This window comes from Sinocyclocheilus anshuiensis, unplaced genomic scaffold (assembly GCF_001515605.1).
Source record: "Sinocyclocheilus anshuiensis isolate Anshui unplaced genomic scaffold, SAMN03320099.WGS_v1.1 scaffold536, whole genome shotgun sequence".
Classification (NCBI taxonomy): Eukaryota; Metazoa; Chordata; class Actinopteri; order Cypriniformes; family Cyprinidae; genus Sinocyclocheilus; species Sinocyclocheilus anshuiensis.
Genome location: NW_015557179.1, coordinates 697891 through 712575, shown reverse-complemented (window position 1 = coordinate 712575; position 14685 = coordinate 697891). Strand labels below are relative to the sequence as shown.

The 14685-nt window shown below is 35.7% G+C and overlaps 1 protein-coding gene across 3 annotated transcripts in view; it reads left to right on the top strand.

The window, feature by feature from the left end:
- LOC107678588 (methylcytosine dioxygenase TET1-like) overlaps window positions 1–14685 on the top strand; it is a 50594-nt gene that overhangs the window by 14852 nt on the left and 21057 nt on the right. The window lies entirely within an intron of this gene.

Here is a 14685-nt window from a genome sequence, read left to right as displayed (position 1 = left end):
GACCAAGGGGGGCCCCCCCCCCCCCGGATCATAAACGGACCAAGGGGGCCCCCGCTCCCTATCTCACACCGGGCACTGCGTCAGCTAAGGACAGCCCTGCCCACCACTATGGTTAGGATAAATGTCTTCTCTTCAGACAAAGTCATACATGATTATTTTATGACTTCTAAGTAAATAATAAAAGTTCTGTCTCAATCAGTCCCTCTGTCATTGATGTCTTGGGTACAAGAATAAGAGTTGATAACGTTTGGAGTTTTCACTTAAAGATTTGTATATAATTAGTTTGGCAATTTGATTTTCAGTCTTTTTTTGAGTCCTGTTATTATTCATACTAGTGCATCTTTTGTTTTTCCATGACGAGTAAGTCTTTCATTGCTTTTCCAGAGCCGTTGCCAAACATTACTTGATTAACTGCAAGAACTGAGCTGATATGGTTGCCATGATATCAGCACGTATCACCTTGACATCTAAGTCAAGAGCATCTGCCCATTTGGTCTCTGATATTTTCACCGAGCATCTGGTTCATGATGTATCACGAATGGTTACTGTCAACATTTAATCTTAAATCCTCCAAATTTCCAGTCATGTCTTTAGTATCACGAATGGTTTCTGTCAACATTTAATCTTAAATCCTCCAAATTTCCAGTCATATCTATAAAGACATGGACTATTAAAATATCATCAGAGGTGCACACATATTTTATGTTTTTACAGCCTTTTAAATGTTCAGATATGAGTACTGGGTGTGTTTTTAGCAGTGTCTCAGGTTAATCGTCATCTCGAAAGCTTGGGTTTGACACTGTTTTTTGTTATCATGAAAACTAAACCAAACATGTCAAATAGACTGGCACGTTGATGATCAAAAAACCTGTTATCCTTTTATTCATTTTCTGTTTTATCATTATGGAGAGATTCTCTAAACCATGTATGACTGGCACTTAATCGTTTAATAAAGTACAACAGAAGAAAAAACCCAGCACTCACACTCATGCCTCAGGACATTATTACAACGTGGATTGTTATGCAGTTAATAAAATGAATAGGCCTTTTAAAGCTATAAGCCACGAGAGCTCACATGTTACAGTGATTTTACTACAGATGCGTAGAGTAAATAGGCGTAACGGCCTTACCCATCGTAAAAATGGTAAAGCAGTCCTTGAGTATTGCCTTCATTAAAATGTTGCAACAGCAACAAAAGTAGCCAATGCTCAATTAATAATTAAATAATTCTGTAGTATTCTTTTATAGAAGATACATGATATATGGAGAAGAATGCCTGGCATTGTGAAGGAATATGAAGAGGTATTGCACAAATAATTTTCTCTCATTTTTGGAGGCTTTAATGAATTCAACTGGCTTAACTTGCTGCTATTCTGGTCTATGTAAACAGTAATCTATTCAGCCCTTGAGTTGGCAATTTCTGTCATTCATCCTCCACCACAGATGCAGCTTCATGTCAAAATGAATTTTTATTGACAAGTCCCATTGACAATTTTTTTTCCCCTTTATGCTTTAAGTAACAGATAACACAAAGAAATAGAAACTCAGTCAAAATGAGTAATGTTAAACAAATAAGACGAATGTGTTTTACTAGGTAAGCAGTGCATCATCTTTTGCAGTGTAGCTGATAGTAGTAGAGCAGACAGGAAACAAACAATTTTTTGTCCAAAAAATCCTCTATTGTGTGGTGTCATGATTATTTAACTGCTCCCGATCTATACAGAGTGTCCCTGACTCTTGATCGGGCTGCTTCTGATGTGATACTCGCGATAGCCAATGAGAGCGAGCAAGCGTCACCTACCAGATGTTGTGTGCTTCTATAGCTGAAACTTGGCAGCCACAAACAGAGGCTGAGAAAGAACATCACCCATTTTTTTTTCTATTTAGTTTTTCACTGTACAACGGAACGCGCGCCAGGACAACATTGATTGTCCTCGATGTGTTTTTCTTCTCTGGTCACGTTTGATCTCGCGAGTCTCCGTGAGATCTTGTATCACTGTGAAATCGTTCCTAGAATCAACAAGCGTGTGGTCTCGTGGTCTGGTCGAATCATCTAGTGTGTGCATTCAGAGGATTATAAGGCTAAAAATCATTTGAAACCGTCTTCATGTCTGTGGTCTCCCATTGTTTTAAAATCAGTTACGATTTGAAAATCATCTAGTGTGTCCCAGGCCTAACATAACCAACATACACTCTCAGATAAAAAGGTACAAAAGCTGTCACTGAGGCAGCTTTCAAAAGGTACACATTTTTACCTTATTTACCTCTAAAACAGTGGTTCTCAATCCCAGTCCTCCGATTGACATGGTCCCTACACAGTATTCATTGCTCCCTATTCCTTGAGCACGGGAAATCGTTGAAGTTTACTTCACTTCGGAACATTCATTCACAGATTCTGCGCTACGCCACGACCTGGCTGTGTGGCATCTTCACACACAGACGACGCTTACTAGAGAAGTGTGACATAATATACCTCTGTAAATAAATACAATTTAAATTCACGTCTCGCACACTTTAATGCCCTTTGAATGGAACATATACATCGAAGTTCCCTTCGAACTGGAATCATGGCGGAAAATCCTGTGTTGTCCACTTTGCAGGGCACTTACGGTCGAATAGAACAAATGTCTAAAGTGATAAAAGAGATACATTCAAAATGTGCAGTGGTGGTACATGAGGACTGCAATAGAGAACCACTGCTCTAAAAGGTGCATATTAGTACCTTAAAAGTATATACACTATGAGTACCTAAAATATATATATTAGTACCTTTAATGGTACACATTTGTAGCTTTTGAAAAGGTACTGTCCCACTGACAGCTTTCATACCTTGTTTTCTGAGAGTGTACTGAATCCATTTGGCTCTCTTTTTTTTATTAAATTGTTTTGTTTAGCTCTAACTTTTTTGGAAATCAAGAGCTATATTTTCCTCATTGTACCATGTTTGAAAACAGAAAATGGCCTATGTACAGTGGGTACGGAAAGTATTCAGACCCCCTTCAATTTTTCACTCTTTGTTATATTGCAGCCATTTGCTAAAATCATTTAAGTTAATTTTTTTTCCTCATTAATGTACACACAGCACCCCATATTGACAGAAAAACACAGATTCGTTGACATTTTTGCAGATTTATTAAAAAAGAAAAACTGAAATATCACATGGTCCTAAGTATTCAGACCCTTTGCTCAGTATTTAGTAGAAGCACCCTTTTGATCTAATACAGCCATGAGTCTTTTTGGGAAAGATGCAACAAGTTTTTCACACCTGGATTTGGGGATCCTCTGCCATTCCTCCTTGCAGATCCTCTCCAGTTCTGTCAGGTTGGATGGTAAACGTTGGTGGACAGCCATTTTTAGGTCTCTCCAGAGATGCTCAATTGGGTTTAAGTCAGGGCTCTGGCTGGGCCATTCAAGAACAGTCACAGAGTTGTTGTGAAGCCACTCCTTCGTTATTTTAGCTGTGTGCTTAGGGTCATTGTCTTGTTGGAAGGTAAACCTTCGGCCCAGTCTGAGGTCCTGAGCACTCTGGAGAAGGGTTTCGTCCAGGATATCCCTGTACTTGGCCGCATTCATCTTTCCCTCGATTGCAACCAGTCGTCCTGTCCCTGCAGCTGAAAAACACCCACACAGCATGATGCTGCCACCACCATGCGTCGCTGTTGGGACTGTATGGGACAGGTGATGAGCAGTGCCTGGTTTTCTCCACACATACCGCTTAGAATTAAGGACAAAAAGTTCTATCTTGGTCTCATCAAACCAGAGAATCTTATTTCTCACCATCAGTTTGGCCGGACGGCCAGCTCTAGGAAGGGTTCTGGTCATCCCAAACGTCTTCCATTTAAGGATTATGGAGGCCACTGTGCTCTTAGGAACCTTAAGTGCAGCAGAAATTTTTTTGTAACCTTGGCCAGATCTGTGCCTTGCCACAATTCTGTCTCTGAGCTCTTCAGGCAGAAAGAGTGAAAAATTTAAGGGGGTCTGAATACTTTCCGTACCCACTGTATATAGTTTTTATAATTCATTTATTTCCGTATTGTTCATTTCAGCAAGTAAATTGGTCTCCTCCCACTAGTCATCAACTGTTAATTCACCAAATGAATTAAAACTCTAGTGAAGTCTATTCAGTGTACTCATAACAGCAAACTCATTTTAATATGTCATTTAATTTTATTGTAGCCCTTTTATTGACCGTGCACTTACTTGATGTGTATAGAACCCTAAACCTGGCTCATGCAGTGAGATTTTAGACCTGGAACTGTTTAGAATAAGGTAGGATGATGTTAATGTTATATTCATGTAGTTAAATCTCTAAATCCTGTGGGCAGGGGCTGTAATGCTGTGCCCGTGTAGGATCATTGGCAGAAGCCGGTGTGAGTATTGTTGAGCCAGGCAAGCGAGTACAGCTGGTAGGAGGCTGAAGTGTAAGAAAGTGAGCAAACGAATCGTGAAATGTCAGTATGAGTGAATGCCTCTGCATCAGCTCTCTCTGACCAGTGTGATATGATCTCTGATCTTCCTCAACACCTTGTAATGCTTCCATCACACCTTCAAACAACAGAAATCCAAGGCCAGAACATCATCTGACACCTTTAGCCACCTCTGTGCACAAGGTGATGAATCATGGCACAGTCAAAAGGCATTTTCATTTGTTATTTTATTAGGGCTATATACATGAGTACACATCAGTTTACAAAAGATAAAAAAAAGATAAGTGCTTCTCTTTTGAGTATTTATTTTACCAGGCAGGCTGCATTTGGTGCTACATAGGATGAACCAACATATCAAAGTGCCCCCTCAAATTATTATAAATCTGTTTTGGTATTACACCATAACTTATGGAAGCCTGTTTCCATCTCAGAGTAAAAATAAAAAATAATTTTGAAGTAAAATAATAAAATCAAACATAATATGACAACATTAAAATAACTTTATCTCACAATTACCTTTATTCCTCTCATTGCTTAAATGTGTAATGTGACTTTATATATTACATTTATGACTGTATGTCTAAATGTGATGATTGAGATACAGTAAAAGTTAATAATACAGAAAATATTTATCAAAATTGCTTAAATGGATCTCACAATCAGCTAACAAATCGTGACGTATAGATAAAATTGTGAGACTTAAAGTCACATTGTGAGATATGAAGTCACAGTCATACTAGAAAATAAGTCAAAATCACAACAAGTCACAAGATATAGTCACATTATGATACATAAAGTTGCAATTATGAGATATAATGCCATATTGCAAAATACAAAGTCACATTGTGAGAAATAAATTGCAATTACAATAAAAAAATTCTAGTTGTAAGATATAAAGTCATGGTACAAGACATGTAAATTTATATCTTGCAAGTTTGTTTCTAATGGGGCAATTTCTTGTAATTGAGCTTTTATGTCTCACAATTTGACTTTATTGCAATATATGAAGTAACAGTTGAAAGATATAAGGTCACCTTGCGAAATATAAATGAGTGGGCTTCCATTGTAACTAGTCTACTTTATAGACCAAACATGGAGAAACTTGTTCAAGAGCAACACACAGTTCAGACTATACAGCATTCGGCATGTCTCATCTCGAAATATCTCATCACATCCAAGCAAACCTAAGATTAATGTCTGTCAGTAGTGAAAATAGGAAGTCTTGAAGCATTTTACATTACCACAGTAGTTGCCATGGAGGAGTTTGGTAGTACTGGAAAATTTCTTCACAGTCCTCACGACTTTACAGTTGAATAGTGATTTAAATTTCAATGTCAGCCCTCTGAGCAAGCCAATGGATTGAATCGTTCAGTTCCTTTTGAGGAGTCCCAGGTGTTCTTACACTATTCACTCGAGCTAATCCTTCCCAAGCTGAACAGGTTTTTGTTTGTGATATGAATCATCATAGTTTAAAATAAAGTCATGACATAAGCACAATGATGGGGATCAGGCAACTGCCTTTTTTGTTATGTTTGTAACTACAGAAGCCGGGTCTATCTGTTGAATTGTCCTTGCTGGAGTTTGTCGGCTCTCCCTCTGTTTTTTCCTTGTTATCTGAGTGCAGAGCAAACCACCAGTTAGTCTTCCTGTGTTCACACACACTTCCCCCTTGACTAAGGAAATCTTGTGGAGCAAAACTGTCCCCTCTGAGATGTTTTGATGCATATTTTTGTTGTTGTGTATGCAGAAATACCTAACACTTTGCATTATATGCAAAAACTGATTGCATAGGATGTATGAGGGCAGCATAAGAAAGTTTAGTAATTTAATGGACAGATTTAAGCTTTTACTTGACCTTTGTGTGAATTTAAGAGAAAACACTTTCCAAGGCTTTCTCACACTGTATATTAACCGTGCATATTAGCAGGCTCCAGTGGATTATTGAATTAAGAACTCTGTTCGCTCAATAAATACATTGTTTTATTGCTTCTCTGTGCCTTTTAGAGGTGATTAGGATTCTCGCCTCTTGCTCAGCCTGACTTTTCCTGCCGTCTGGGGTTAGTTTAATGTGTGTGTGACTTTAGGGGTATATCCAAGCATAGAGTCATGCTTTCCTAAAAGAGGATATTTCCACCATTTGTGATTCTTTGATTGGGGGAACCTTTGGGCCCTGTATTTGTTTGAATGAAAAAAAAAATGCTTTAAAAAAACAAACAAATCAAAACAACAGTTTTGGTTCATTTTAAACTTTTTATTGTGTGTGTGTGTGTGTGTGTGTGTGTTTAAGTTATAATTAAGAAAAGTCTATACTTTTGACTTTAAGGATCTAAATTCATATTTTGAGTTCATTTTGGCCTTTAAGAATACAAATTATTTTTTAAATAACAAAGAATTGTTGACCCCAATTACCATCACAGCAGCATTCATTTTTTTCTCCAAAGAAGTTTTTGATTATGATGGAAATATGAAGTGACAGGGTAGTACATCCAGCGGAGTGACCATTTGAAAATCAGAAATGTTATTAAATTCAAGGGTTTTACATGAACTTGCAGTAGCATTACCAAACTAGTCAGTATTTAAAAAATTTTTTAATTCTGAAATAATTTCACTAACTAATTTTTCTATAAATTCAAAGGTAATTGACTGCTAACAAACTATTTGAGCATGTTTACATGAACATGCTTGTTCAGCTTTTTCTCCAAAAGGTGAAAAATATCATTACCATCACACTTCGTGAATACTCGTCAAAATGGGCAATTCGACAATTTTGTGTGTATTTCTCCATTCATGCGACGTGAAGGAGAACTGAATTCAGTCGTGCGCTGTGTGAGAGGCGCTTTTCTGTGTGCGTGCTTCGGGTGTGTGCGCTCAGAAAACCGGACCGAATTGAGTTAACCTTTGCGTCGTCATGCTTTTCAAATGTATCCATATGTTTGCTCTTCTCTTACTCCCAGATAGTGACTTTTTTAAAGTTTTATGAGACGTGCAGCAAGTATATCTTAGCTTATGTCCCACCGGATAGGGTCACAGTTTTTGTCATTCAAAAACTAGTTTTTATTTTGTTATCGTCTTGTATTTGTTGGTGAAAAATGTTGTTGACGAAAATTATAACAAAAATGATTCATCAACTAAATTAAAACTGCACACAATGTTAATTATTCACAATCCCACATTATACCGAAATCCATTTCAAGATCCTGATCAGATTGATGTTTTAACATGTTTTTTTTTTTTCAAGAAGTCAAAAAATTCCCCTAATTGTAGATTCACCCATATCCATCCATCTGCCACACACTGTTCATTCCTTCCTCAGTTACAGTGATAAAAGGAGGTGAAGTTCTCCTTTAATCTCCTGACATGCTCTATTGTGGCTGGTGTTTTTTTGGTTTGAGCCATTGGTGAGCAGGTGACACCTCACATAGTGCACTGGTGTAGGGGCCGTTTGCCAGCACTTCATGAGGACATTTATACATGTGCTGCTTGTGACTAATGAAGGCTGGGCAGCTTTTTAAAAAGCTCACCATATGGACATGTTTCTGCAATTGGCAATGAAGCACATGTGAGGAAAGACAAAGAAGGGTTGAGTTCTGGGTGGTGTTGGAAAAGGTTTCTATAGATTTCTTCACTGTAAGTTTACATAGCTCTAAAAAGGCATCTTTACACAGCTGATTAAAGGCTGTAAAGATGCAATGCCACATAAGCCAGTCTAAATTATGCCTGTTCAGATGCATCTCAGCCCCTAATATCAAAGTATAAAGTTGTAATTGCTGTGTAAATGCATTCATGCCACCTCTGAGCAGCATTAAATAGTCTGTGTAAAGAGGCATAAAAGTCACTTCAGAAGTGCTTCTCTGCCACCTTTGCAGTGTAAATTTGGCACAACAGAAGATTAAGCCAAAATAATAATAATAATAAAGAATGTTCTGTCATCATTTACTCACCTCCATGTCATTCCAAACCTGTTTGACTTTCTTCTGTGGAACATAAAAGAAGATATTTAGCAGAATGTCCAAGTTGCACTTTTCTGTACAATAGAGTGGATAGAGCAAGTAAATGAATCTTCATTTTTGGGTGAGCTATTCCTTTAAAAAATATAACAGACCTTTTTTTAAAGGCAAATGATTTGTCAAAGAGAAGGACATGTTGAAACATGCTAGGATTAATATTTGCAATAGTCCCACAAAGACTACTGGTTTCACTTGTGAAATGCACTGTCACTTGTACCACTATGTAGCTTTCAGCAGTCTTCAGAATATTAACCAGAGTCAGCCTTTATGTCTGTCGTCAAAGAGCATACCACAACTCCATTGTCCGTTGATGCGAGCGTGAAGAAAACTGTCTCAAGGCAGCTTACTCACTGCACGTCTCAAACCGATTTCCATCAGCCACCTCACATGTTATCACACAAAGCGCTGCAACAATACTCAGCCATCACTGGACACAGCAGGCAGGCTTATTATGGATGGCTGCTTTAGACAAATGCTCACAGAGAGACGGTCAGTCTATTATGCATGTTACGCTTTGGAGTAAAGTTTCATCTAGAGTGAGGATTAGTTGAAATATCTTAGTTTAGACCCACATGGACTTTCATTTAGGCAAGATTCCTTTAGAAAAGAATTTTGTTTGTGAAAAAGTGTAGTGATCAATGTAGAGTCATTGCTATATTAATTGGCAAAAATGAATGGATCACATTCATAGAAACTAAATAATCCAGACAGACCAGTTTAACATACAACGGCCATTAAGTTGAAATATAACCTGTTTTACGACTTTGAGTTACTACACACAATCATTTATTGACTCAACAAATACTGTCTTTTTCAGTGAAACAATGTGTTATCTACAGTATTAAATTTTTTATTGAGGCATATATGTATATATATATATATATATAGTATTATATTATAATAAATAATATATTCAATTTAATTATATTTATAGTTCTGTTTTATACATACAATTATTAGAGAATATACAATTAAAATATATAAAATTTTAATGTAGAATATTATATATTTTACAATATTTTTTTATACGGACATTTATTTTTGTTGTTATTTTAATAAGATTAATAATTAAGTAAGTGATTATAATAATGCATGGACAAACACACATGTATATAAAGTTAATATATCAAAGAAACATTATGTAAAATAATACAGTTGCATACAGAAGATATGTAAAATAATAAATAATATAGTTGCATTTGAGTCCGCCAGCTCCCTGGTCTTTGTATTCAATAACTTTGCTAGTGCTAAAAGTAGCTGTTGCGTTCCCTTGTCCTCATCTGACCTCCTCAGCCATATGTTTGTGTGTGGAGGTTGGTGTGTGTCTGCAGACTGGGCTGAACAGTACCATCGTATGACAGCTGCAGTGCAGCGGTGGAGGGTCTGCGGCTGCGCAGTCACATCCACTCTAAACGCGTCTCCATGGAGAGACTGAGAGCATGACTGCCTGCCCTGAAGCGTTTGACATCCTCCCAGAAAAAGGAGAGAGTGACACACCTTGCTGTGATGTCATTTATGAAAGCAGCTGTGTGGCTGCACGCTTAGTCATACTTGTGCTCTTTTTTTTTTTTCTTCTTTTTTTTTTAAGTTAAGATATAAATGCAGTGTTTGTCAGTGTCATGGGAATAACTTTTCACATAATGCACCATTAATATATTAAGACAAATATTAAGAGTGAGTATCATATAATTATTATAAATGATAATTATTATTAAATTATTATAATTTCTGTCACTATGTAAGATTATTAGAAAGAAAATATATAAAAAAAATATACAATTCAAATTATTTTAATAATATTAATTATTAATTATATTAATTATTATTTTAATATTATTAATGTATTTATAAATTATATTATTTAGGAATAAATTATAATTAGTTATTTCATGTAATGCACTGTTAATATAATGTGGAAACTGTTGTAGTTTGCTTATAATAATAATAATAATAATAATAAGAGTGAGTATCATATAATTATTATAAATGATAATTATTATTAAATTATTATAATTTCTGTCACTATGTAAGATTATTAGAAAGAAAATATATAAAAAAAATATACAATTCAAATTATTTTAATAATATTAATTATTAATTATATTAATTATTATTTTAATATTATTAATGTATTTATAAATTATATTATTTAGGAATAAATTATAATTAGTTATTTCATGTAATGCACTGTTAATATAATGTGGAAACTGTTGTGTGCTTCTAAAGCTTGCTTGCAAAGACCACTTTCTCTATAATTATTATATAAAAAGAAATAATATATATTAAATATTATTACTGTATCTATAATTGGATAATTCAACATATAAGATTATTAAAGAGAACATAAACAATTAAAATATAAATAAACATACAAAATATGGAATATATAGAATGTAATTCAATTTTTAATTAGATTATTAATTATATTTATCATGGTTTAATTATTAAAATCACAATATATTTCTGTCAATATATAAGATTATTAGAGATAAAATATACAATTAAAATCTAAATAAACAAAATATAGAATATATAGTATACAATTTTAATTTGGTTTAATTATATTTATTACTATTTCTAATTGTTATTAAAATTCTATCATATTTAGAAATAAATGATAATTAGTTATTTCACATGGTGCACTGTTAATGTAATGTGCTTTGAAACTTTTGTGTGCTTCTAAAAATAGTGTGCCTGCTTGCCAAGACCACTTTTCCTGTTTACTCCCCCTCCCTCCCCCACTGGCTTTAAACTCCAGTCCTGTGTCGTGAGTGTTCGGACCACAGCTTAACGCTCTCCCTCGTGCGTACTTGTAGAGTAAGAAACCACATAGGGGATCCTTTGTTTAGGAGGGTCTAGGCATGGCTGATACTTTTACAAGCCGCTAGAGTCCCTTCGTGATTGGCTGACAGGGTGCTGTCTGCGTGTGCGAAAGGCATGCGTCGGCTGTCTGCGGCAGCGGCGATCCAAAGCCTCTCTCCTCTGCACTGATCATGCAAACCTGTGCTGCTCGCGCTGCATCTGCCACTACGGCCACTTATTCTTCTGAAGCCGAGGGAGGCAAGATGGCTACCTTTTAGGATTATGCTGCGTCATTTTTTTTTTTTTTTTTTTTTTTTTTTTTTTAAGATAAGATATAAATGCAGTGTTTGTCAGTGTCATGGGAATAACTTTTCACATAATGCACCATTAATATATTAAGACAAATATTAAGAGTGAGTATCATATAATTATTATAAATGATAATTATTATTAAATTATTATAATTTCTGTCACTATGTAAGATTATTAGAAAGAAAATATATAAAAAAAATATACAATTCAAATTATTTTAATAATATTAATTATTAATTATATTAATTATTATTTTAATATTATTAATGTATTTATAAATTATATTATTTAGGAATAAATTATAATTAGTTATTTCATGTAATGCACTGTTAATATAATGTGGAAACTGTTGTGTGCTTCTAAAGCTTGCTTGCAAAGACCACTTTCTCTATAATTATTATATAAAAAGAAATAATATATATTAAATATTATTACTGTATCTATAATTGGATAATTCAACATATAAGATTATTAAAGAGAACATAAACAATTAAAATATAAATAAACATACAAAATATGGAATATATAGAATGTAATTCAATTTTTAATTAGATTATTAATTATATTTATCATGGTTTAATTATTAAAATCACAATATATTTCTGTCAATATATAAGATTATTAGAGATAAAATATACAATTAAAATCTAAATAAACAAAATATAGAATATATAGTATACAATTTTAATTTGGTTTAATTATATTTATTACTATTTCTAATTGTTATTAAAATTCTATCATATTTAGAAATAAATGATAATTAGTTATTTCACATGGTGCACTGTTAATGTAATGTGCTTTGAAACTTTTGTGTGCTTCTAAAAATAGTGTGCCTGCTTGCCAAGACCACTTTTCCTGTTTACTCCCCCTCCCTCCCCCACTGGCTTTAAACTCCAGTCCTGTGTCGTGAGTGTTCGGACCACAGCTTAACGCTCTCCCTCGTGCGTACTTGTAGAGTAAGAAACCACATAGGGGATCCTTTGTTTAGGAGGGTCTAGGCATGGCTGATACTTTTACAAGCCGCTAGAGTCCCTTCGTGATTGGCTGACAGGGTGCTGTCTGCGTGTGCGAAAGGCATGCGTCGGCTGTCTGCGGCAGCGGCGATCCAAAGCCTCTCTCCTCTGCACTGATCATGCAAACCTGTGCTGCTCGCGCTGCATCTGCCACTACGGCCACTTATTCTTCTGAAGCCGAGGGAGGCAAGATGGCTACCTTTTAGGATTATGCTGCCCAAAATTGAGGGTCTGCCTCTGAGGAATGAGAAGGTACAACACCAGACTGGATTGTAATGGCTATTGTCTCAAACAGATGCTCCTGGGAGAGTGTGTGTGCACTGGGAGCTTTGTGCGCTCGTATGTGTGTGTTTATGCTCTTGTTGTCATTGCTGCATCATCAATAATGTGCCATCAGCTAATGTTTTGCTGCTTCTTTCAGGTAGGGTGCAAGGATATTTCCAAACCACGAAAAAAAAAGCAAGGTTTTAAGGTAACAGACTCCAATGTTTTTCTCAAGTTTTTAGGCACAGAACATTTTGTGCTCTCTGGTTCTTTTGATGCAGCATCTCAAATCAGTGTCTAAGAGTTTAGCTTGGCTGAAAGGGCAGCCGCGAGTGTGTGTTCACCTGCACCGTGAGTTTTTTTTTCTCCGTACCGAAGTTCAGAAACAGGAAAGCAGCAGCATATGAATGAAAAACCTCACAACTTCAGAGAAACTACACACGCTCTCCAGGAAGGAAGCGTGCGTTTTTAGAATTAGCGTAACAGCGAGGGCTTGACGCTGTGAAAGTTTGCACGCAAAGTAGTTTGAGCAAAACTACTGGCTTTGATGTGTTCAGAAGAGGGTTCGTAACCGAGGAACTTGGCATAAGATGCACATTCAAGTTTTAGGGGTGATGGTTAACTTCTCAGAGTACCTGCTAAATTATAAAGACATGATACAAGATACTATTTTGCAGCATGTGTGATATTTCTATGCTCCGTGTTATTCAATCATAGCTGTGTTTTTAAATGAGCCTGTGGTGTGGAAGCTCTTGGGTGAGATAAGCAGGGTGTCAGGTCTCTCCTCCCTCTGTTTGGGTTGGATACTCCCCTTCTTCTCTAACTTTCCCTGGTAATGCTTCCTAAGGGAGACTTCCTAGGATTCTGGCAGTATGTGCGCTGTTGCTAGGGGTGTGTGTGTGTGTGTGTGTGTGTGTGTCTGGGGGAGCTTTTACTACAATGAAAAGAAGACAAAGTCAAGTGTGACTTTTTTTTAGTTTTCAAGGCTTCAGACACAACAAATCAAGAACAAAGCCGTTGAGGCACTGCTGTGAGAGAATAACGTTTGATGTGCTGAGAATGAGCAAACCGTCCCTGTTAACGTCTAGTGATGTTTCCAATAAAAAGCACATTTTCTTCTGTGTTTTTCAGGACGTTGTTGTCTACAGTTGTTTTTGACCCATATTGAGAGAATAACGTTTGATGTGCTGAGAATGAGCAAACCGTCCCTCTTAACGTCTAGTGATGTTTCCAATAAAAAGCACATTTTCTTCTGTGTTTTTCAGGACATTGTTGTCTACAGTTGTTTTTGACCCATATGAATTCAGGAAAAGTATGTAGTCGTCTGAGGAGATTTACTTACTTTCTTGATATGCTTTCTTCGTTTATTTATAAACATGAAAGTTTTGGACACTGTTACCATGATACTGTAATTTGAGCAGCTGGTTGTTGTAGGTCTGCTTATAATCAGGCCCAGATACAATCTGTGGCATTTTTTTTCCTGCTCAATTCTGTGGATTTTAATAGATTTTAACATGAGTTGTGGTGCACACTTATATTTAATACCAAAATGTTTAATAAACATAATAGTTAATAAACTAATTAATAGATGTTTACATTACACTGTGAAAATGTTTGGTCAGGTAACCTTAAAAATGTGATTTATGTGGTAACATTTAAACTGACTGGTTTTATTCAAGTCAAAAATCGAATTAAAATGGCTCATTATAAAACACATAGGGTAACACTTTATTTTAAGGACCAGTTATCACTATTAAAGGGGTCATATGATGCGATTTCAATTTTTCCTTTCTCTTTGGAGTGTTACAAGCTCTTAGTGCATAAAGAAGATCTGTAAAGTTGCAAAGACTAAAGTCTTAA